The sequence below is a fragment of the Rousettus aegyptiacus genome, unplaced genomic scaffold (genome assembly GCF_014176215.1).
Source record: "Rousettus aegyptiacus isolate mRouAeg1 unplaced genomic scaffold, mRouAeg1.p scaffold_m13_p_12, whole genome shotgun sequence".
In the NCBI taxonomy this organism is placed as follows: Eukaryota; Metazoa; Chordata; class Mammalia; order Chiroptera; family Pteropodidae; genus Rousettus; species Rousettus aegyptiacus.
Genome location: NW_023416287.1, coordinates 12,271,176 through 12,297,406, shown reverse-complemented (window position 1 = coordinate 12,297,406; position 26,231 = coordinate 12,271,176). Strand labels below are relative to the sequence as shown.

The 26,231-nt window shown below is 42.3% G+C and overlaps 1 protein-coding gene across 18 annotated transcripts in view; it reads right to left on the bottom strand.

Moving 5' to 3' along the window:
- Positions 1-26,231, bottom strand: part of PTPRT (protein tyrosine phosphatase receptor type T) — a 918,720-nt gene that overhangs the window by 811,492 nt on the left and 80,997 nt on the right. Inside the window, exon 1 of one of the 18 annotated variants that reach the window (XM_016155904.2) lies at positions 579-4,189. The exons of the other annotated variants lie outside the window; for them this stretch is intronic. The gene's annotated coding sequence lies outside the window, so the exon portion shown is untranslated. Of the gene's footprint in view, positions 1-578; positions 4,190-26,231 lie in introns of those variants that run through there. 18 annotated transcript variants of the gene reach the window in all.

The window sequence follows — 26,231 nt, the reverse complement described above, 5'->3', positions numbered from 1 at the left end:
GTTCTATTTAGGCTTGTAGACAATTTCTCCGGAGCCGGAGCAAAGGTGAATAAGAAAGTTTCCAGATTCTTGGTAGAAGTAAGATTCTCAATGTGGAGTTGCTGAAGATTGAGCAATAAAGGTGATTCTATGTGGAATGAATGACAGGGACCTCGCACAGATGTGCTCAGAGTTGGAAAGGGATCAGTCAACCCATCTTGGAGTAAATGCCTCTAACCACCCTGCATGTGGGGAACATCTTTGTCTCACTTTTAGCCAGCCGAAGAGCCAACTCTGCTGATTCCGCCCCAGTGTGCTCTCAGTCTTAAGAAAGATCAGCTCAAGGTCATGAGCTGTCTCCCTTTCATCAGAAATCCCTTCATGCTGTTATTCCATAACGAAAGCTGGGGAATTAAGTGCCTTCTAAAGATCTGTGGAAGGCTCTGGAGAAAGAAGACAGCAGTTATGACCTAGACAGCGTACACTAAAATATAACTTTTAACCCAAGAGGCAGCTTTTCAAGTGCTCAGGCATTATGCTCCATCGCCAGCCTATGCCAGGTCCTAACAGTCCAAAAGTCTCAGGGAATAAAGACTCACCAGCTCAGTTCCACTTGGACTCCTCAGGTAATAAACTTTGCTGATACCATGATAGTTTTATTTGATGATTTGGCTTTCCTTGCATTTACCTGTAAAAAAAACAGCTTTTCAAGAGGCCCAAACGTTTTTCTTTATAATGACTTCCCTTCTACATCAGAGACTTCTACCTGTTCATGCCATCCCATTTCTTCTTCTTCCTAGGAGCAGAGTGGGACCATATTTCCCAAGATCCCCTAAAGTGACGTAGCTAGGTGCGGCCATGTAGTTGAATTCTGGTCAGTGGGCTACAGACAGAAATAACAATGACAATTCTTAAGACTGGCCCATCAAAACCTCCCACACCATCCTACACACTCTCTTTTCACATTCACCAGTTAAATGAAAGAGATTCAATGTGTCTAGAGGATATTAAAGCCATAAGATGTAAAAATCTTTAGTGCTGAATGATTATCTCCACAGTTCCTCCATCGACCCACACTGAATGTGGTGAAGGCAACAAATTTGTATTGCATTAAAACAATGAAATGTTGAAGTTGTTGGTAACGAAAGTTAGTCTGTCTTGACAAACACACCCTCTTCCTATAAAGTTATCCCCTCAAAACCTCCACTAAATGATTTCAAGTTGAAATACAACAAGAGAAGGATTCAACATCTGGCCTATGCAGGAGAAATGTCTCTTGATCAAATCCCACCATAAGTCTTCCTGAGAACTGCGTCAAGCTCTGGACTGGCTATAGGCATCTCATCCTTTCCTCCCCTCAAACATCAAGGTCAAGTAAGTTTTCTAGAAGTCAAGAGTTGACAGAAGCTGGCTGGTGTCAAACAGAAAGCCCACACGTCTCAGGCTGCCTCCTGTAACACTTCAATTACCCACCACCGGCTTATCATGAGCTTCTCAGTATAGCTCTTTCCACTGTCTTCCAAAGAAAAGGTTAATTGGGAAGTGTCAGGATCCAATAGGCAGGAAAATCCTGGTGCTCAGCTGAGAAAATAGAAGAGGTTATTTCTAGACTCGGTCAGGGTTCCGGAAGCTAGCATATATTATCCAGGCCCCCTCCTGTCTTCACATTTGCCCTTTCCTGTCATGGTGACATGGTGTGTGTCCTCATTGCTGAAGATGATCCTTCTACTCATAGCCAAAACTTTCTCCAAATCATGCTGCCAAGGAGCCATGCTCTAGACTGAAGGCATCTTTGAAGGGAGAAACCATCTCCTTTCCTTCTGCATCCCCAGCTCCAAGCACATAGCAGATGCCCTAGACAGCACAGCTAGCTACTGTGTGCCAAAGAACCTCAATATTCTGGTAGCTTAAAACCATGAGCATTTGCTTTGTATTCATGCAACATTCCAACATAGATTCATGGACCAGGCTCCTAGACCTCCCCCAAACCCAAAGGCCTTAGAGTCTTCTGCAGATAAAGGAAGAGAATGAAAATCCCACATGGTAAAGATTTATGGGCTAGGCCTAAAAGTGACATACACATCACCACTGTCATTTACATTCCACTGGCCAGAACTCGATAAAGACCCATATCTGACAACAAGGGGTTAGGAATGTATTCTCACTATGGCCTAAAAGGAAAAAACTAGATTCTGGTAATCACACAGTTGTATATGACCCAGTGGGCAAAGAAAATGTCTCCCAGAAGGCAGGCAGCCAGCTTTCAAGGACCTGATCCAAAGATCTGTTGCCATAAAAATGAAATGTCCCAGAGCTATGCAAAGGACAAATGTTACCTTTGCACAATGAACCAGGATGATGTAGGCCAGCCTGAGGCTGATGTGAGGTAGGACCTCACACAAGCTGGGAGCAAAGTATCTCAGAGGGGAGCTTCATGTGTGCATAACATGGGCCAGGAAGGTCCTAAGAAAAAAACAGCTTGTGTTGCCTCGTAGATTCATGCTGGTTGGGACAAGCAGGCTCATAGTTTCACGAACAGCAAAGGGCTCAGAGTAGGGGATCTCTCACTTTCCAGATGAGGAAACAAAGGTGTCCAGAGGAAAAAAACAACTTGCAATGTACACACCAATGGGAAAGCCAGAAACGCTGCTCCCTGCTTCTCTCACTCCCAGTCGGTCTGCCATGTCAGCTGCGTGCGCATATACCTCTATGTCAGCCCAAGTACAGGCCTTAAAGAAAACAGCTACTGGCCAGAGCATTCCCTCAAACAAAATGCTTCTGGAAGCCACATTTCCCATCCTGGCAAAGTCTCTCCTTCCAAAATTATATAAACTGTACACGTGGCAGGTGCCTGTACGAGGCACAAGGACGAAGACACTCACACACCCACCACAGTCTGTGTCACCCAGATGGCTTCCTGCTCGTGCAAGAAGGACTCAGCTCAGTTTTCTTCCATAAACTCTTCTTTATTTGTCCCTGGAGGCCTTCCTGTCACCTACAAGAGCACTTATCAGCAAGCTCGGTGAATTACAACTCTTTTAAAGGATATGTTCCAGACAATGAACTTCTTTCTTTCTACCTTTTAAAATGAGATTAACCCAAGAACATTGCAGAGGCTCCATGAAAGGCTTCCAATGATAAGCATTTCTCTAACACTGGTGTGAGAATATCTCCGGTGCTGTTTTCTGAGAAAGTTTGGAAGCCAAGCTTTGCCTGAAGGACAACACAATTCGGAAGAATTTATCATCTCGTCCTTCAAGCCCTCGGAGGCTGTGAGATCAAAGTTTCCTCCCTAAGGTTATTTCTAGCTACTCTCCTTTGTACTCCAACCAAATCACACTTCCATCTTCTCCAACCTCCCTACCCTCTTTCCCACCCTCTATGCCTATGGTCAGCTCTACCCTGTTTCATCTGAACTGCGGGACATGCCAAAGAGTGGTGGAAAGTTAGGGAGGGTAGCACACTCAGGAAGGATTAGAATTAGTGGCAGAGGGGCTTCATTTCGTTCTACACCAGAGGCTAGAAAACTACAACTCATGGGGCAAATATGGCCCATCTTTTTATAACTAAAGTTTTCCTGGAACACAGTCAAGCCCATTTGTTTATATATTTTCTGTGGCTACTTTTGTGCTACAAAAGGAGAGCTGAACGGTTGTGACAGAAACCCTAAGGCATACAAAACCTAAAATATTTACAATCTGGCCCTTTACAAAAATATTTTCTAAGTCATAAATTGAGTTCTGCAGCAATATGCCATCAATCTGCACTCAAACAGATACATGTACACACGTTCATAGCAGTACTATTCACAATAGCCAAAAAGGGAAAACAGCTCAGATGTCCATCAAACGATGAACAGATACACAAATTGTGGTATATACATACAACGGAATATTACTCAGCCGTAAAAAGGAAAGAAGTACTAATACATGCTATAACATGGCCGAACCTCAAAAACATTATGCTAAGTAAAAGAAACTAAATGCAAAAGGTCACATATTGTATATTTCCATTTACATGAAATATCCAGAGTAGGTAAATTCATAGAGGCAATGCAGAATGGCAGTTAATGGGCATCACCTTTTGGGGCGATAAAAGGTTTTGGAGCTGGACAGAGGTGATGGTTATACAACACTGTGAATGTACTAAATGCCGCTCAATGGCTCACTTTAAAATGGTTATTTTATGTTGTGTGAATTTCGCCTCAATACATTTTTTACAACTCAAAAATTCATGTAATTTGTTTAAAAGGAGTCAGTCTCTAGAGATTTGGAATAAGGAAGTGGCACAATCTGAGTGAGATATACTTCTGGGCAAAAACCTAGCAATACTTACCGGAAGGGAAGTCCCCAGGATTACCCCTGGGTACCTAGGGAGAGGGTGCCACCAGTAACAAAAATTGGAAATAAAGGAGAAAAACACAAATTAGGAAAAGGGTCGGTCAACTTGCAACCTGTTAAGTTTGTATATGTGTGAGACGACTGGGAGGGGGAATAAGAACAGGAAGTTATCAACACTGGACTGGGATTTAAGAGCAAGATCAAGGTCGGTGGCACCAAATGCTACAAAAGTTTGGAGGAGGAAGAGGAAGACTACCAGTGAAAGGGCACTGAAGTTTCGGGGTAACAGCAGAGTTCAACTGCCTCGTACCTCTCGACTTTCTTCTTGACTTTTCCTCCGAGAAGCTGAGGTTGCCGGATAAGTGAGACCGTGCATAAAAGGATGGATGAAGATGATGCTTGGCACCAAAGGGAATAAGACTCCAAAGCTGTGAGCTCTGCCCTCCCCTGACCCTCAGCTCCAAGCTCGAAAGGGTAGCAAAGACAGCTCCCAACACATACTTGGTCCCAACCTATGGCCCCAGGTCCCAGGCGGAGCTCACTCCCAAAGCATGGGATTTCTCTAACAATGGCGTGCTCGATGCACCACGGCACGCCAATCCAGCTGGTACACTTTATATCGGTGTTACCACCACCCCAAGCCTTCTGGCATTAGCAGCTGCCGAACGGACAGGGCTCTGACTGTTCCTATTTGCAGCAACAAATCCTCTACAGCATTACATTAACTTCAAAATGATGACATTTGGCATATTATAGCAAATTGATTCCTTAGAAACAGAATGAATTTTACTTGCCATTATTACCTTAAGTGGGAATCCAAAAAGGCTATAATAAATAATAAAAGCACATTCTATTTATTCACCCTTGATCTCTCCTTTATAACATTAACTAAAGAGGTAAGCACCACGGAGAAAGGATTTTTTCTGGTTTGACAAAGAAGGGACTTTGCTGGGGGGAGTGCGGGGTGCTTAAGGAGAAACAGTGAGGTGTCTTTTAGCAAAGGCAAGTTTAAAATGAGTATCGGCTGACTTTTTAAAATAAGAGCTATTCAGGTGTGAAATGGGCTCCCCAGAAATGAGGTGGGAGTCCCTCAGCTTCTCTGGGGCCATAATAATGGGTTAGTCATGTATGACAGCCTGCATAATGGTTACTACAGTTATGGAGACTTTTGGACAGCCTTCCTGTGATTTATACAATATCGGATGGAAAAGCATCCCATTTTGCCAGGGAAAATGTTCTGGAGCACCAAGCTCATTGGAGACTGCTAAAGCGAACAGTTACAGTTAACTTCAGATAGCTATTCAGAAAAATCCACCAGCCCCAGCATATGCCTTCTTAGGAAAGGTTTTAGAAAAACCTTCTGCCCAGCAGTGACCAACTGGCAGCCTATGAGCCAAGTCTGACCTACAGGTGTGTTTTAATGGCCCTGACTAGTTTCTCTGTGGGTTTTTGTGTGTTTGTTTGTTCTTTAATATCAGAATCAGTTCCCAACCCTTCAAATACAAGAGATGCAGTGGATGCTACTGGTGAACTGCCCATATCTTCACCAGGAGGTGACCATTCCCCAGATGTGAATGGTTCACAAGTGCCCCCTTCTCTAAATTGCCCTCAATCAAGCAGGGGCCACCACCTCCACCAGAGAGCAGTGGCTGATGACTGATAAACAGACAGGTTAGGGGCGACAAACAGCCTACCAACCTGGTCTCAAGGTGAGACCACATTTAGTACAATTTGTGCTCGGGACTCCGCCTCACCCACGTGGAGTCCGATGGAAGCTGGGCACGACAGCCAAGGCCATGTCCTTGCTTAGCTCTTAGTCCTTCTGGTCCTGCTTCCTTCATGTCCACTCCCCCTAAAGCAGTGGATCCCAAAGCACAGTTCCCAGACCAACTGTTAGATATGCAAGTCTCAAGCCCCACTGGGGAATTTCTGAACCAGAAACTCTGGGGGTGGGACCCAGTAATCTGTGTTTTTATAAGCCATCCTGGTGATTCTCGTGTGTTCCGGAGTTTGACAGCCCCAGCCTCAGAGGACAGCCTCCGTTAAATTACTTCAATGTGGGCTTCCATCTCAGGGAACCCACCCAAAATAGGAAAGTTTAAGTTAAAAAAACTGTTCTTTCCAGCTGCTCTTGAAAAGTGATTCGTCCTACAAGGAAGCAATCGGCTTGACCCAGAAGGGCTGCTGCCTCGTTGAAACAGCGGTCACGGCTCCCCATTGGTTTATACCAGCCTATCTCGTGTACCCTGGCTGGTCAGCGTGGGCCAGTCTGGACATCTGACCTAGTCTCGGGACTGTGAGCTCCTTGAGACCAAGACTCACCTTTCTCATTCTGTATCCTCATAGCATGGCCCATAGCTGGCACACATCTATTTTTATAGAGTTCAGGTAAACTGAACCAACCCTGACTGCTGAAACTGGCCAAGATTTCTGAGACTTAGAGGCAAAACTCAGGCAATTAAAAATCCAAGAAATAATCCCCGCAACAAATTAATGTAATGACTGCATAGACATTATAGCTATGCATTGGCTATAATTGAGCAGGAGAAATTGGCTGCTGATTCACCTGGTAGTCATCCTAAGCCCCAAAGCCTGCAGATTAATAACCCTTGTAATTTTATCCCAGTCCATGTAATTGCAGGTGCCATCTTTACTCATTTAACATCTAATTTCTTAAAGTAGGTTTTCAGGCCTCTGACTCATGGTTCATGTATTCACATTGTCTCCTCAGCCCAAAGACATTTTTTATTAAAAAGCAAGCTGCATATGAAATAAAACAACACAAAACAAAATCCGACTGCAAACTTAAGTTCTGGAAAAAAAAAAAAAAAAAAAGTCATTTCCAACCCAGCACTAGCTGGATATTCTCAAATTATCCAAGTAGAAAATTGCCCAAACTTTTCTACATGAACTGCATTTGTTTCTGCTTTTAAACTTAAAGTTCCGTTCCTAATTTTTCTTCCTTTCTCTAAAGCTTCTATCTTTAGGAAATATGGAGCCCAAGTTCTATAATTTGCACTTCATTTGAACACTAATGAAAAGAAATGCTCTTCCCCTTCAAACTATTTCCTCAGTCAATTAAACAAATCCTCTAAGTGGAGTGTGTGAAGTGATTTGTGTCCAAGAACTTAATTAGTACTTAATTCTGGAATTTGTATCTTCTTAAACCCGCATCCTTTTAAGTTTCCACCAAGCTCAAAAAATGGTCCAGGTGTGGTCCCTTGCCATAAGATCAAGGCAGAAAAGGATTTGGAGAAGTCAGAGGAATAAAAGACCATCTGTGTGTTCAAAACAGCCAAAGCTTCCAGCCTTAGATTCCAGACAGCCTTTTTGCCACCAGCTGAGGTCTTTTTAAGTCCACAAAAGGGGCAGGAGCACTTGCTTACTTTGCAGAGTAAAAGTTCTCTTATCGTCAAGAAAAGCCATGCTCAATGTAGCAACACTGGGGAAAAAGCAGAATAATATGGTAAAGGAGAAAGCAGAATCAGCTACCTAGGAATAACTACTCTTAACATACTTTATTTTTAATGTTGAATACACAATGGATATTGTAGATCTGACTTTGTGTCCATTTCTCTAATTTCTCCCACTTAGTATATAACATGTTCCTGTATTATTCAAAACTGTTTGCATGTGTCTCTTTCTTATTCCAGCGAGAATAGGAACTTGGTGACATTGCCTTCCGACCATTCCAAGCTGTTCCTCTTCATCGTGCATTCTGAAATGTGTGGAGTGTAGCAAAAATGCCTTCTTTTTATGTGTAAAAGCACAGATATAAACATGCAGTATATCTACAGTACTAAACTTTTGTAAGGGAGTGGCAATTGGAAGAAAAAGTGTCTAAAAGATTCCTGGGGGGTGAGGGTCATGAAAAAAAGGTTTAGAAACTCCACAGGGGTATATGTACATGACTATCATATCATTGACCAACCATTTTCTTTTAGTAAAAACCTGCCAACACACCCTTAAAGGATTGCTTTATATTACACTGCTAAATAAAAGTAGAAACTAAACAAAATTCTACAATGTCTGTTAAGGACCATATGTTCTTTTTCAGTGTAAAAGATATGTTTCTCTGTGGTTTGTATCCCCAGCAATCTGATCCATTAAATCAGGGAAAATAAAACTGATCGACTTGTTGGCAATCCGTATATTGCACTTCCAAAGTGCTGTACGTCCACCGTTCAACTCCAGTCTGCAGGAAAGAAATTAACACTGAAGAAGCATCCTCTGTAATCCTCAGCAGAACACCACAACTAGGTTTGCGAATCTAACCAAACTTTTGTTCTTGTTCCAAGTCACACATTTGCTCAGAGGCAGAGCCCACATTTGATCCTAAAGTCAGTCCTCTTTCCACATTTCCACAGAACCTTAGCGAAGTCACTCTCAGAACTTTCTAGAGCTTTCTTTTTTCATCTGTAAAATGAGAGGGTTGCACTAGATTTCTATATGGGGGTTGCAATGCCAGGCTTCCATATAATCAAGTAGCTAAGTGTTCAGGTCAAACACAAGGCTGTCCAAAAAAATGGAAGAACGGCATTCATTCTTCCTTGTTCTCTTCCGCCGCTTGGGAGTGAGGCGACATGCCCTCACTACCAAGGTTCCACCCACAGAGCCAAAGCTTTCCAGAAAGGGTGTGCTGACCTCAACTTTGAAAGCGCACATCTCACTCGGCTCCTGCCCAGAGCTTTTTCTCAGTCTCATTCCCGGCGAAGAGCCTCCGGAGAGAGCCCCGCGTGGATGCAGAAGATAAACTCGCAGCCTTTAATGAGCAGTATTTTGTTTTTCTCCAGGCCGTTGTCCAGCTTCTTAGCACTAAACAGCAGAGATGCATCAGCATCATAACACCACTGTCTAATTAAACGAAAGTTTTAAGAACTATGAGCCCTAATGGGATTCCTCACCAAAGTATGAGCATCCCTAAGCTGAAAGAACACGTATATTTTAGAAGGTACCTTTGATGGCGTCGTTTCAAGTGCATATGGCCCACTCTGTCTTTCCTGAGCTGTCTGGCACGATGAAGAGTGCTCTTCTGTGGAGACACACACCCAGATGTTGGGAGCTCAGCAGAGGGCTGGGAGGCCATGGGGGCTCACAAAAGGCAGGATGGCTGGTCGCATTTCTTCATTGCAATTCATTATGCTGCCAGGCTATGCTCTAATAAACATTTGTCAGGTTCCATCCTACGGGCTGCTGCATCTCTATGATAAAGCTGGGGTCCCTGTGCGGATGTGCCCGGCAGGTTCCCAAGTGAAACGTGCTGCCCAACCGGAAATCATTCTCGTTTCACCTGAACTCCTCAGCTGAAAGGTAACATCAGAATGAATCCTCCCTGACTTTGGCCAGGCCACTTGGGCCATTCCCCAGACTAATCTACAACCACACGGTGGGCTACCTCAATACAGACCCAAGAAAGACCCGATAGCAAATGAAATATAAAATGGAGGGCACGTTTTTTGAAGGTGGAAGAAAAATAAATGTGCAGGACCTAAACTGCTTGCAGAACAGGTGTGCGCACGGTTAGAATTCCACAAGCCTTTGCAGAGAGCAGTGAGGAGAGCTTTATGTGCACTTTCCAAGCAAGAAATGTGAGTCCTCAGGACTCAAAACGTGGAACCCACTTTTCCACTCACCAGAACTCCAGAATCCTCTGTATTTCAGAGTTGATGAACCTCTGCCCAGAGGCGTAATTTCATCTCAGCAAGTTTTCTAAGCATCACTGTCTGTCAGAGATCTTAAATCTCCTATTTAAAAATCATTTCCACTGTTGTAATTGGGAAAAGACAATAACTGAGGGTTTTTATAACCTAACAGTGACAACAGGTATAAATTTAGTCATTCCTGTTGGGCGGGCACATAATGCCTTTTTTTTTTCCTGTGCATGTCTTTCCCTCTCATTTTTCTAACAAAAGTCCTACCTTTCCATTTTCCTCGTGATTCGTAGGGTCCAGTGTTTAAGATTCCTCGAGTCTAGCACCACATTCTCTGATCCACCTAAAATACCATAAGTCTTAACTATGCACAACATGAAATTAAAATAAAATGTTAACCATGCAATAGAGTTAATAGGATTTCATTTCTGTCTCCTTAAATCCAAATGCAAACCAAATGAAACAAAAAAAAAAAAAAAAACTTTCAGGAAAGAAGACTAATGAGCCTGCTTTTTACTTTGATGGGGTCTTCAGCTGACCTTTTACTGTAGATATGTTGTCTTTAATTGGAAGAGAAAAAAAATATTCTCAAGAGTCTTCTCAGGTCCCCAAAAAAGATCCCACGGGGTGCATTCCAACCCCAGAGTCCCTCAGTTACCTGCTAGTTGAGATGAAGAGGAGGTAAAAACCCACAGCACCCGTCACTACCCCTCCACACACACTTATCCCTTCATCCGTGACAGTGTCATCGTCTCTCTGGTCACCTGAGACCCAGGTCCTAGGGACAGTTTTGATTCCTTTCTACCTTACCTCCCACAATTTCCCACGAGTCTCCAAGACCACCCCTCCTAAGCATTTCTAAACACCATCCCTTTCTCTCCTCTCCTCCTCAAGCCATAAGCTTCACTCAGGCCCTCTGTACATCTCAGCTAGAGTCCCAAGCAGCCTCCAAAAGGTACTCCAGTCCTTCTTCCTGTCTCCCCAGACGGGTGGTCCCAAACCACAAACGGGATCACATCAACTCCTGCCTGCAAAACATGGGCCGAATTCCCACTGCCCGAGGATGAGGTTCAGAATGCCGAGCATGATTACCAGCGCCAGCCTGAGCTGGCCCAGCCCACCTTTTTATTCTATCCTCACTCAATTAATGGTAGGGTTCCGCAGGATTTTTCTTAATGAAGAAAAGGAGTGAAAAATAATAACAGCAATCACTTCCAACAGTACAAAATGCTTACTCTGGGGAGTACAGCCAAATGCTTTATATGCATTATCTTACTTAATCTTCTCAACGAGATGGCATGTATTATTATTTACCCCATTTTTCAGACAGGAGAACAGCTGCACTGCTCATTCAGTGACAGAGGCAGAAGTTCAACCCCGGCAGAGATGACAGAACCTAAGTCCTTCCCTACTATATCACACTGCCTCCCAGTATGAAGGGAGTCACCGCTGATGGTGTAGGAGGCCTGGACCTCGTGGTGTGGATCACAATTTCATTGCAAATACCCTCCCGCGACTGCTCATGATACCCATTTCAGCAAAACCCTCTAACTGGACAAGAGGGATCCCTTTGCTGAAACTTTGAGGTCCAGACGGTCCAGAAGGCATCGGGAAGTATGAGTTCCAACTAAAGTGGAGGAGGTCACGCCCAACCCACACATGCAATCTATAACCCACCCACTCCCATTCCCTTTCCCAATCACCCCTGAGTGTGTGCAGAGAGGAAACGATACTGCAGGATTCTACCTGCCAGTATCGTTTCTGATGGCTCCATGCTCGCCAAGCGCCATTCTTATCCATGTTGGTTTCTGGTGTTGAGAAACCTAAGGAAGTGAGAATGTAAGAGGCGGTGGACCTCAGGGCCTTTGCCCACACACTGTTCTCTCTTCCTGGACTGTTACTCCTCATTCGCAACCCCTATTCTTTGGCCTAATTAGTGGCCACTGTATCTTCTTAGCTTAGCTGAAGCATATAGTAAATGCTCAGTAATCTTCGTTAAATGAATTAAACGAATAAGACTTATAGTCTTCCTAATAGTTTGATTTGTCACTATGAATTAACAAGTTTAGCATCTGGTTTTAGCACCGGTGTCTTGTGGACTGAGTCAGGAAGCCAATACCTGAAACTGACCCCTTGGGAAGCCCTGAATAAATGGGTCTGGGGGCCTGTGAAGACGAGGCATTAAACCTAGATCGTGGTTTGTCTCTAATACTCCGATCTCATCTCTAATACCTAGGAAACTGTGTCCGATGGTGGTCACCCCATTACTTGCAGACAATGCTACCCACACATAAAATTTGGTGTGATGGCTCCTGTTTCATGCACATTCACTCCCTAAAGTCACATAGCAAATGCAAGGTGGCGGAGGGTGGGGAAGCAGCGAACAACAAATGCCACGTGAAAAGGAATGAAATCTGGCTTAAAACAGGCCCCTTTGACTTAGGGATGATAAACGCAACTTAACCATGGTGACATGAACTGTAAGCAGGCTGCCCCTTTAAAAACACAACTATCAATCTGTTGTTAAGCCCACGCCCAGTCGCAGTATTAATCACACTCCTCTGGCAAGAGAATCCATTTCCCAATGAAGTTTGAGCGGCAGAGAAAAGGCCAACAATCAGGAAATAAACTATGCTTCTAAACGATCGGAGGAAAGCTGCTCTTCCCACCCGCGGCTCTCTCGCCGTCCCGCTGCGAGCCCCAGACGTACGTACGTACGTACATACGTACACATGCCACCTCGCTTCCCCCGCGTCGTATTTCCATCACTGCGGGGTGCTCTGTGGTTCTGTTCTGGGCCCACTTTTCGCTTTGTGCCATTTTTGTACACTACGAACGCAGACCTCCCCTAGGAATTAAGAGTCACTTCTTACGCACGACCGCCATCCCCAGTTTCTTGCTCAGAGCAGCCCGCTCTCCCTCTCTCTTCCCCTCCCCCTCTCGTCCACCATTGGTCTGGAACCAATCGTGCTAAGCAGCATTTGTGTTCTGCCTGCCTTCCTGAACTGTGAACTCCTGGAAGGCAGAACCCAAACCTGATTCTCTTTATTTCCCCCCAATGCCTGGCACGAAGTAAACATTCGATCAATGCTTAGAGATCAGGGTATAGTATTCACTGTAAGAGATCAATTTCTCAAAGACGAAGTAGACATGGAAACCAGTGAACTAGAACGTTGCTTGCGATCATTCACAGAATGTCCAAGTGACTCTCGGATGCCACGGTCACATCAGAGAGAGCAGGACAAATCACCACATTTTCCGTTATTGTCCTCTATTAATGAGTATTTTCCTTCTCAGACAAATGTGAAGTTCTCTTTGACCAACCACCTCTGGAAATGCTGTGATCTTACTGTATCAATATTAACTTTATAAATTTTAACTTGAATTGAATGACATCTCGACAATATTGTCTTCTTTCCTATCCATAAATATAGTATACCTCTCCACTTATTTAGGCCTTCTTCCGTGACTTTTAGAGTTTCTCCAGGTAAATATTATGCACTCTTTGAGTAGGTTAATTCCTAGATACATTATAGCACAGTTGCTTTTGTGAATGTCATCTATTATATTATCTGAATTATTACTGTGTTACAGAGGAAAACTACTGCTATTTATCTTTAAATTATCTTATTGAGATTACTACTACTTGTGGTTAGACTGCTAAATATTTTTTTCTTGAAGTAAATGATATTATATGCAAATGGTAACAATTTGTCTTTTTCCTTCAATCCTTATGTCTTTCTTTTTAGCTGTTTTACTATATTACTCAAAACCTTGTTTAGTATGTAGTAGTAATAATCATGGGTATCCTTCACTTCTTTCTAACCTTGAAAAAAATGTTTCTAAAATTTCTCCATTAACCATAACATTTGCAATAGGCTTTTGGCGGAAAAACCTTTATCTGGTTAGGGCTTTCCTTTCCAGAACAGATTGTACTGCCATTCCCAATTATTTATGGCCTCTCTCTACCTGGCCCATCTCCACAGGGCCTCTTCTTGTGGACAAGCTATAGATTCTATCACACTGACATCACGCTTGGCCATGTGACTTCCTATGGCCAATGGATTATGAAAGGAGGTGGCATATGCCACATCATCTGGTGATCCACAGCAATTTTCCTGTTATTGGATCCCCAACTCCCGGATAGTGCCTGCCCCTCCAGCTGGGGTTCCAGAATTAACAATACAGGCACCAAAGACGCAGCCAACTCACAGCTAACATTAAACATAAACCAGAAATCAACCTTTGTTGTCAGAAGCCACTGACATTTGAGATTGTTTGTTACTACAGCATAATCTAGAAAAAGGTGATCGATATGCCATCTGTTCCTATTTTTTTCTCTGGCTTTTTGTCATAAATAGGTGGCTTTTCTACATCCTTCGAAATCATTACATGATTATTCTCCTTTAAAGTGTTAATGTAATTATTTATACTGATAGGTTTTCTGAAGTCAAATCTGTAGCAGATGTTAGCTGACCAATCAGGAAAATTAATGTTGCTCCTTCTATAGTGGGACATTGTCACTGGGAGTTGGCTGTCCAGCCTGGAACTACACTTACCAGAATGCGGGTATGACCATGGGACTAGTTCTCATCAACAGAATGTGAGCAGAAATGCCATGTGTCACTTACAGGCTGAGAGCTCTTCCCCCCTCCCCCTTAAATTCCCCTACCCCTGCTTCCACCCCTGACCTATGGATGTTACCATTTCCCTTTTTTTTTTAAACACTGGCTCTCTGAAGGTCAAGTGTCCCTTCCCACATGCTCACCGCATGCACCCGGGGTCTGGCGGACCCGGGGTATAGTCCGTGGCTCCACCTGGGGTGCAAACCCAAGACTTTCTGCGTGTAAAGCAGACGTGCTAACCACTACACTATGGAGCCACCCTCACAAGAGCTCTTATAGATTCTGCACATTCTCTCTTGGGACTCTGGGGCCTTAATGAGTGGCTAAACCACAGATGGAAGGAGCCTTGTGGAGAAAAGGGAACTCTTGTGCACTGTTTGGAAGACTGCAAATTGCTACAGCCACTATGGAAAACAGTTTGGAGGTTCTTCAAAAAATTAAAAATAGAACTACTTTATGACCCAGCAATTGCACTTCTGGGTTTATCCAAAGAAAACTTAAACAATAATTTGAAAAGATATATGCACCCCTATGTTCACTGCAGCGCTATTTACAATAGCCAAGATATGTAAGCAACCTAAGTGTCCATCAATAAATGATTATACAAAGTTGTAAAAATATGTACAATGGAATATTACTCAGCTATAAAAAAATGAAATCTTACCATTTGCAACAACATAGATGGACCTAGAGATTATTATATTAAGTGAAATAAGTCAAACAGAGAAAGACAAATACCATATGATTTCACTTATATGTGGAATCTAAAGAACAAAATAAATGAACAAACAAAATGAAAACAGGCTCATAGATACAGAGAACAAACCGGTAATTGCCAGATGGGAGGAGAATTGGGGGGCTGGGTGAAAAAGGTGAAGGGTAAGGAGCGCAAATTGATAGTCGCAAAATAATCACAGGGATGTAAAGTATAGCACAAGAAATATAGCTAATAATGTAATAGCTATGTATAGTGCCAGGTGGGTACTAGACTAATCAGGGGGGTCGATTCATGAATTATATAAATGTCTAACGACTATGCTGTACGCGCAAATTAACATAAAATAATATTGAAGGTCACCTCTAATTGAAAAATAAAAATAAAAATTTTAAAAGGAGGGAAAAATAAAGAGAGAGCCTGGATCCTTGAATCACCACATGGGCTACCTGCCAACCTGCTTTATTTGTGAGCAAGAAATAAAACTCTGTCTGTAAGAGAGCTGATTTTAGAGCAGCGAACGTCACCCTGGTCCGCCACCCTTACACTTCCAGGGAACAATCCGACCATCTATGATTTTTTAATCTGATACTGGATTTAGACTGTTAACATTTTATTTCAGATTTTAACTGAAACTGACTTGTAATTCCCCTTCTCTCGTGCTATCTTCATTCAGTTTTGATAGTGAGGATATAAATTTGGTATTAAGCTTCAGAAAGCAACAAGAGCAGCTTTCTCCTTTTTAGAAGTCTCTGGAACAACTTGTACAAGGCAGGGACTATATATTCATACAAAACCGCGTGGGTTGTATGATTTTCGGAGGAGGAGGACGTTTTCACCACTATTTCAATTTTTTCAGCAGTGATTGTTCTACTCAAGTTTTCCATTTATCAACTGGCCAAATTTGAAATCTCGTATTTTCTCTATGAACCTCTTCATTTCATATGCTATTTCACATTTATTTGTCTACAGTTGTTCACTCAATTCATTTACGCTATCTAAGTTGCTTCTATATACAGTTATTTTATATGCACCTTATTTTTCTATCTTGATGAGTCTCACTAGAGACTTGTCCGTATTTCTAATTTTTTCAAAGAATATTTGGTTTTTTGAATTATTGCTATTTTTTCCATCTCTCTTTTATTGAATTCTACCCTATTTTGTAATTTCAATCATTCTATCTTCATTAGATTAGAGAATACAGTCTGAATGATGTCAATTCTTAGAAATCTGAGACTGATTTTCTGATTCATGGTATCGGCTATGTTTATGAAAACTCCGTGTGTGCTCAAAAGTAATACACATCTAGTGTTTTCTAGGTGAAAGCTTATTAATTATGTTATCCAAATCTTTTATATTATAGTCTTGCTTATTTTTGACTGTTTGATCTGTTTCCTAGAAGAATACATTAAAATTCCTATCCATAATAGTAGATTTAGCTATTGTATTACCATAATTTTGCCAATTATTTCTTTATATAGTTTGAGGTTGTATTGTTTATATTTGTTCATGATGATTATATCTTCTTGGAATATTGTGGTATTGTGGCATTTCCAGAATAAATCATCACTTCTCATCTCTTTTCATGTTGTTCACCTTAAACTCTACTTCATCTGATACTAAAATTGCTATCCTAGCATTATTTTGATTATTTTCTTGGAATGCCATTTTAATCCCTGTATTTTCAGCCTTGCTCCGTGCTTTTGTTTATGTGACTCCTTTAAAACCATATATTCCTGGATCTTTTTTGTAACCCAGTCTAAGAGTTCCTTTGTCTTAATCACTGAGATTAACCCATTTATACTATAATCACTAATATTGTAGGATTGATTTCCTCATCCTATTTTGTTTTCTATTTACTGTGCTTTTTTTCTTTCTGGTTTCCTATCTCTTGCTGAATCAACTTAGTTTTCTTTATCTTTTTCCTACTGCTAGTTTGAAAGTTATAAAACATTTTTTATTATTTTCTTGATTGTTGCTAACTTATGAAGACCCATAGTTATACTTGTTTTTTTCCTCTTAATATCTAAAGATTATACATGACCATGTTCTCCGCACAGTGCTGCTTTCTCCTACCTCTGATCTCTCACCATACCCACACGCACTTCATTTCTTATGTTGGCATTGTCTGGAAATTTAGTTCCAGGTTGGTTATGGGACCCCTGCCCCTACTTTTTCTGGCATATCCAGTATCATGAGGAGACCAGGCTTTGTTTACCACATTGACTCTTTGTTGTTTATTATTATTATTATTATTGGTAGGGTAATTAAAAACAACACTTCAATGAATATTCTTAATAGTTTTAGTTTTATTGAGTTAAAACTTACATACCATAAAATTCACTCATTTCAAGTGTATGATGTGATTATGATTATGTTTATAGAGTTGTGCGAGCATCACTACACTATAGTTTTCAATATTTCCATCGCCCCAAAAAGAACCCTCATATCTCTTTCCAGTCAAACCCTGTTACCAACTGCAGCCCCAGACAATCATTAATCTACTAGTTGTCTCCGCTGATAGGCTGTTTCCTAAACATGTCATCTAAATGTAATCATCTGACACAAAGTCTTTTCTGCCTGGCTCGTAGTAGTATTTTGTACGGATGTGCTATATTTTGTTTATCCATTTCCCAGTTTCTAAGATTTAAATTATCCCTTTTTTTGGTTATTCTGGATAATGTTCCCATGAACACTTTCACACAAGTCTTTCTGTGGCCATAAGTTTCATTTCTCTTGCATAGCTAAGTAAAAGTGGAATTGTTGAGTCATATAATAAATTTATGTTTAACTTTTATAAGAAACTGCTAGACTGTTTTTCCAAAGTGGCTTTACCATTTTACGTACCCACCAGCTACACATGAGGGTTCCAGTTTCTCCATATCTTTGCCAACACTTATCATTATATCTTTTTTATTATATTCATTCTAGTGGGTACATTTATTTTTTTTTTTGTAATCAGAAAAAAATAGCCACTTCAATAAGTATATGAAAATTGTATCTGTGTCCTATGATCTTAATAAAGTTAAGGGGGGAATAAAAAAATATTATAGGGAAGTATACCAAAATAGTAAACATGGCCATCTTCAGATGATACCTTTGAATCCTACACCAAACTCCACAAGACGCACAGTATTCAAGTTAATCTCACAGTACTCAAGGCCACCTCATCAAACATAATTGTAAATGCTACCTGGTTAGCACATAAATGAGAAATCTTGCTGAAGCCATCCATCCAACAAGCAGTAAGTGAGCACCAACTATGCATAAGGCACCTTGCTGCACCTCTGTTGAGTTTACAATCTAATAATAAATCTTGTGCCTTTCAAAGTATAGGGCACTAACAATTCTAAAGGACAAACACAGAGGGTCTGTAGGAGTTTGGAAAAGAAATTTTTATTTTTCTAGCTGCAAGATGAAAGATACTCCTAGGAAAAAAATCACCTACCAGTTTGGGGCGTCAGTTGAATATGGAACCCAGAGGTCCCAGAATGACAATATGCCCCAAGACAAGTATTGAGGGCACAGTTACAGCTCCCCTTCTCTGCACCCAGTTTTCTCTCACATGCTTCTGCTTCTCCCCCTGCTCTTCACACCTGGCCACCACCAAATTTCTTGCCTCTGTCCAGACACCCATACAGAGGTAGCTACCCTGCCTTAAATGGATGTTTTAGGAAACCATAAGTCCAAAGACAGCCAGGCAAGGGCACTCTAATTCAACCTGTCCAAAACAAAAAACTATCTCCCCAAAAATATCACTAGAGCAGTGTTTACACCATGACATGGCACTTATAAGCCCTATATCCTCCTAGGAATGGAACATTTGATGAAAGAAAAATTTAACCGCACATTATATACCACCATTTTATGCTAAAGCTCATACTTTGTTGAATAATTTCGGAAAAGACTTTAACATCAAGAGCTGAAGCAAAACCTTCAGCTAGAGGGGACTGTGCTTCTGGCCTGATGAATAATTTGCACTCAGTAATAGGGAGCCATCCGAGCCACCAAGCATGAATTACTAATTTCCAAAAGACCAAAAAAATAATAAAGTACATTCAACCTTAAAACCATAATCTTCCTTTGAGGATTCAGAATGACTGAAAACACTTTAAATTTGTGAACAAGGACCATGACTCTAGGTTGTCACATCAATACAAAGTTATTCAATAAAATCCGGCAGGCTTAGAGCTTCCTAATCCTTCTGTTCTACGCTAAAAAGAATTGCTCCTCTAACAGTAAATGTAGGTAAATGCCACCAGAGCTGGGACCGGGTATTGGAGATGTATCTATTCCAGGTTCACTGCATATAGCAAAATTCACCCTTTACAGGTATGAGGTCCTGTGAATTTTGACAAACTTGTGCAATCAGGTAACCATCAAGATACAGAATATTTTCATCGTTCCCCTAAAATTCCTTCATGCCCCTTTGTAATGAGTCTCTACGCCTTTCCCTTGTCCCTGACAACCATGAATCTAATTTCTATTCCAACAGTTTTAGCTTTTCCAGAATGTCATATGAATGGAATCATACAGTACATAGCTTTTGAGTCTGATTTCTTCACTCAGTATTATCTTTAAGAGCTATCCACGTTGCTGCATTGATTTTTTAACTAAAGTAGAACTGGGACCTCCAGATGGAGGCTGGCTCTTTCTCATTGTTCGCAAGTCTAAAACTCCTTTTCCAGGGGCCTCTTGAGCAGCCTGAAAGCTTTTTCTTCACATATTAGATGAGACACATCTTCCTGTTGGGTGGGGGCGGGGGGGAAGGGCAATGCTTTCAAAAGGCAATGTTCTAACCCATGCACTTTTACTCAAGGACACAAACTCTGGCCCATGGAATTTGGTGACCCCGGCACGGCAGGGGCACAAATCCTACTAGTCAAACTCACCTGAACTGCAGTATGATCAGCAGTTAACTTGGATAATACTAGATTAGTTGAAAAATAAGACAATCGCACTGGGCAAGAAATGGCAGATTATTTTACTCTGTGTGTGTGTGTGTGTGTGTGTGTGTGTGTGTGTGTGTGTAACTGGCTCTGAAATATTTCCAATAGTAGAACTTCAAAAAAAACTGCGGGCAAAGGCAGCATTTTTTTGCATGAGTGATCAGGGATCTACAGTAACTCTGGAAAGGAAATGTGTATTCTGATAAATGGACAGTCAGGAGAAGCCCACTCGGATGTTTCTTTGTGTGCCCTTCTCAGGTCACCAGAATGGGGCTGAGGTTCTTGGCAGGGGGAGCCCGGAGCTTTGCTGCCACCCGCCCAACAGAATGTCTCATTCTGGAGTCCTCATTACCACCCTCACACACTCTCTCTAGCACCTACACATTCTGCAAATATGTGCTGAGTGCCCCCTGGTGACTACACCAAGTTCATCGCGGGCAGTGATTCAATGCCTCCACGGCCAGCCAGAAAGTACAGACTCTGAGCCAAGAGGGTGCTGAATTCAAATTCCTCCTTTTGGCCCTTTAACCCCAGCCTTACCATCCTCTAGATACTCCTTAGCAAGGTCACCCAAACAACACTTGATGCCTGAAGTGTTCAAACCAGCCGCTCATTCTGCTCAACCCTTTTGGGCATACATGGTTATGCCCATCCCCCAAATCCGGGCACTTAGTTTGGGACCAGTGGGTTTGGAGGACTTTCCAAATATCTCACCTGACAAAACTTTCACCTCTGAATAATAATGACCTAGAGGAAGAACATCTCATGTTGAATTGATCTAGATTCTCTTTTCAAAACAACTCTTTCTCTCCCTCACATGCAAGTATCCAGGCAGGAAATCGAGGCCAATGGCTTGAGAAAGTCTGGTTTTCCTCATCCAGAGAATAGAGTTAATAATCCTTCCCTGCTATAAGGATTAAATAGTGGATAACAACAACAACAACAACAACAACAACAACAACAACAATAATAATAATAGCAAATGTTATTAATTGAAAGCATATTTAAAGGACAAATGCCATGAAATACACATTACTTTCCTTATTGATTTTAATTCATGCACCCAGTCCTAGGAGATAAGACTACTATTATCCCCAACTAGCAACTGAGGAAATAAGGCTCGGAGATGCTGAGCGACTTATTCAAAACTATTGGCTAGGAAGTGGTACAGTGAGATTGTGAACTGTTGTTTTTACCATCACATTTAACCTTATTCCAACTCTGGCCATCAGTCCCCAAAAAATAATGATCAATGGTTGAAAATTTTCATACATAAAGATGTTCCTCAAGGTTTGGGAGGAGAAAAGTCAGGGAAAAAAAATTAAATAACCAACAACCAGGCATTGCTAACACAAATCTGCGGGGGTTTATACCATTACGATGAATGGTTTATGAAGGTCAGCTGAAGATGTGTGTCCACCTCCCCGTCGCTCCCCAAAATTCATTGATATTACATAAGTACAAACAGGACAACATCATAAAACCACAATAGACTTGTGGTGACTTATAAAAAAGAAAAGACAGGATGGTAGGAGAACTGGAGGACAAGGAATGGAAAAAGGAACTAGAATAATAAGAAAGGAGAAGCTGCTTCCATCATGGAAGCCCTAGGACGAGTAGATACAGTCACCAGGAGTGGGAGGAAGGGAAGGAATGAGTGAAAACTGTCTGCAGGAAGGTTGGCCTCCCCCAATCTACCCTCCCATCGTCCCTCATCTCTTCTCCCACAAACAGCAAATGAGTTTTCCTGGGCAGAAGCAGGAGATATAATTTCTAAGGACACTTAACAATCTTCCCAGAAGGTGTTTATGCTTCCGGAGTATAAATTATCAGCCCAGAATATGCTCCCCTTTGGCTACGTGTCAGGGGAACATGGTGATATGACTTGTCTGCTTTTGCTCCACAAATATCCAAGCGAAGCCTGCCAACCAACTCAGCTGCCCACGTACCTGGCGGTGGACAGCACTGTGGCCACCTGCAGCTATCAGTCCACCCAGTCTTGCATTCCTAGGATGAATGAACCACCCAAATCAAACACTTGGGGGAGAAAACCAATACCAAAGAAAGGAGTGAGCCAAATGAACAGAACTGATTCCAAGGAAAACAGAGATAACCCAGAAACAGACAAGAACTTTCAACGAATCCTTCATATCATCTTCCAAGATGTCAGAAAAGATAACTACACACAGAAAACAAGATAAAACAGGTGGCTATTTTTAAAAAATCAAAGAACCAAAGGAAATGAGTTTATGAAAATTAAAAACATGCCTGCTAAAACAAACCAAAAAAACTAATAGAAAAACTGAGAGAAAATTTTAAGGAAATCTCTCAGAAATTAGAGTAAAGAGAAATATTTGGAAAATGAATACCGAAGTAAGTGTCACGGAAGTCCATTTAAGGAAGTAAATATCCATATACTGGGAGTTCCTAGAGAGATAATAAAAAAATGGAGAGAAAGAAATAATCACAAAAGTTAGAAATTAATTTCACAGAATTGATGAAATAAATAAGATTAAAGGGCCCATCACGTGTCAGATAGGATAAATGAGAAATACCATAAAGAAAACATCCTAAAGCCTTCCAGGGGCGTGTATGTTAGGGAAGGAGGTGTGTAGACAAAACCAAACAGACTACCCGCAAAGGAATGAGAATGTCATGTGTTGAGCTAATTAGCAATACTGAGAAGCAGAGGACAACTGAACATGCTTTAAAATGTCAAGGAAAAAATTAATTTGTCTCTAAATAATTTCTAGAGTCACACACACACTCATACACACACACTCACACACACACACACACATACACATGTACCTCTCCCAGTATGAAGGTTAAAAAAAATTTTTGGTCATTCTTCAAGAATGAAATGTTTTCCATATATCTATCCATTTACAAAAGGCTAATTAGAAATACAGTGAAATAACAGGTAAAGGAATTTAAGAAAAAAGGGAATCCCAGAAAGAGAATTCCAGGAGAGCAAGAAGCAACAACCCAGAAGACAGCAGAGCAGCAGGCCCATGAGGAAGGAAGAATGCGCCAGATTCGAGCACTTCACAAAGGGTGCGACTGAACAGCTGGGAGGTAGTAGGGACTCGGCGAAGAAGGCATCTGCTTCCTCCACCAACAAGAAAAATGACAGGCAATTAGCAAAGAAAAAGCCATACAAGAAAGTCAGATTCCAACACAGTTGAAATAAAACACGCCAGAATTCTAGCAATTGATGGAATAGTAAAGAAACCAAGTTCATCCAGCCTTGGTGCCTAGAACTTCTGAGGGGCTCAGTTCTAATCGCAGAGGCATTCCTGCCTCTCTCGCCCAGGGTTTTCCAAAACACAAAGCACAAGACAGGGGTATGCGAGGAGGTATTTCGTTCTGGGAAGTGATCCCTGGTGACAGGAAGAGTAGAACAGTGAAGGTGGGAAGTCCATCCAAGGGTTTACTATAGAGCTGATCACCGCTGGAACAGCCCAGACTCCATCCCACTAGGGACTCTCTGAGAATTATCTCCCTGCGAAAGGAAGATGGGAATATGGACCCATTGGCTTCCATCCCCTGTTAGTCAAGGGCTACCCCAGGGGCCTGGCATGTCCATGTGTGTTTATGTATCAGAATGGCTGAGCAGCAGGCTTCCCAGATGCAGCAATAGAAAAGTCCCAGGGCAGAAAATGAGAAATACACAGTGTACCCTTTAGAATTGTGTTTTCCATGTGCGTGCAATATTTTGTAATAATGGCTGTGTAAATGAGAGACACAGATAGTATGGAGACATTAGCACTGCTCACCAAATATGTCTGGCTCTCAGCTTTCACAACATATGATGGAATTGCACCTTTGGCCCGTCTGTGACTGAGTGGGACCACGTGATTAGTTCTGGCTAATGAACTGCAGTGAAAGTGATCCCCCACTTCCATTCATGGCATTTAAATGCTGATTCGAGGCACTCCGGAGCTTTCTTTCCATCTGCTATATAGTAAACGACACTGCGAATAACAGTTGTTCCATTTCCATGAGTTGCCAAGAAGAGTCAGCACCGAGGCTCCGATCTACCCTAATAGACATGAGCGCGAAAGAGAAACAAATTTTTGTGGTTGAAAGCCACTGAGACCTGGGAATTATTTGTTACTGCAGCCTAACCTAGCCCATCCTGACTAACACGATGAGTCACGCTTTCTAATGTTGTAGAAAGGAAATCAGCTTACAAAATTACACACACACACACACACACACACAAATTATGCTGCACTTAAAAAAACAAACCTATACACAAGAAGGGATGGCAAGAGACCAAGTGCTAATAGTGTTTGTGCTCAGTAAGAAACATCGGTACATTTTCTCTTTTTACTTTTACATCATGAGCATGTGTGATTTACAAAGAAAATAAATAAAAATAATAAATAAAACAAACACTAAAAGGAAAACGTGAGTGAGGCTGTATCTCGGAAGCGAGCTTGGTGGGCAGGGCTCTTCTGCTTTATACTTATTATAAAGACTAAACTCCTGTACCTTCTCCAACTCGCAAAATACGCAAATCTCTGCTGAGGTATCGGAGCAGGTGAGTCTGAAATGCTCAAACGTTTACTTCGCCTTTACGATTTGCGTATGTTGAAGGTCTTCCAAACATTCAGTCAAGTTTTCAGGTGCCTCGGGCTGTTTCTACCCATGACTTCCAAATCTCACGAAAATTTGTAGAGCTTTCACTCTTTCCCCCAAAGAGAAAAGAGTCTTAGAAAATCCAGTTTGCAGAATTCGACATGAGGACTTGTGCATGCACACACGCACACTCACATCCACATGCACACATACATTACGAGTCCGTATTTTAAATCATTTCTGGGGCCAGGCAACCAATCTCTTTCATGTCCCTCTAATCTATTTTCCAGACAGAAGCCAAAATTTCCTTAGGAAATTACATTGGTTCATATAACTTCCCTCCCTCAGTGCTCCTATGGCTTCCCATCACACTTAATGAATGAAATCTAAACTACTAACCATGATCTTCGTGGTCCAGGTTATCAAGTCCCTACCCACTCTCCGCCAACCCATTACATACCAGCCATGATGTTCTTTCTCTCTAGTCCTTGACCACGAAAAGCTATTCTCCCACCACAGGGCCCCGCTGCTTGCCGTCCCCATTCCTGGAATGCTGTTCTCTGGGCTCTTTGTAAGCCTCCCTCTTTCTCATCCATAGATTTCAGCCTCGATGCCATTTCCTCAGGGAAGCCTTCCCCAAACGCCACATCCAACCCGATCCCTGTCCCTGTCAGTCTCCCTCACCCAGTTCTTCTCCCTCCGAGAATTCACCACAACCCTGCTGCTTTTGCATATTTATCTGTTTAGGTGTTTATCCAGTTCATGGTTTCCTCTCCAGCATTTAGAACAGTGTCGGCACGTTAAGTGCTTCACACATGTTTGTCGAATGAATATGACAGACAGGCAGTGTGCCCGGCTGTGAAAGGCCCAAGAGAGGTGCGCACCGGATGTGGAGGAAGACGAGAGCTTGTCATGGGGGAGACTTCCAGAGGGGAAGATGCTGGGGCCGAATTCTGAGGGATGGCAGGAGTTAAGGACGGAAGGTGATACAGGCAAGGGGTACGGCATGTGCAGATGCCCAAGAGCCCGAAAGAGCTTGCGGGGCAGGAGCAGGGCCAGCACCTCGGGGAGCCCAGGAGCTCAGGGTGCAGTGCTGAGAGGCCCGGACACGCCCTCGCACTCTCTGCATTTGGAGATTAAGTCCCGCTCCCGCTGAGGCACCTGGGGATGGTGTCCACACCAGCTGCCTCTCCTCGGGAAAGACAGAGCCCATTCTAACAGGAGGCCGGCTGACGCACCTGAGGCTCCAGGTCCGTGCCCACCAGCCAGCTGGCCTGTTATCAGGCAGTTTTGCAGCCGGTGATACCGTGTGCTTTTACCCTATGACCTGCCATTAGTAATCTCCCCCACCAGCTCTGAGCGGGAGGTAAATCACTACTGTTATT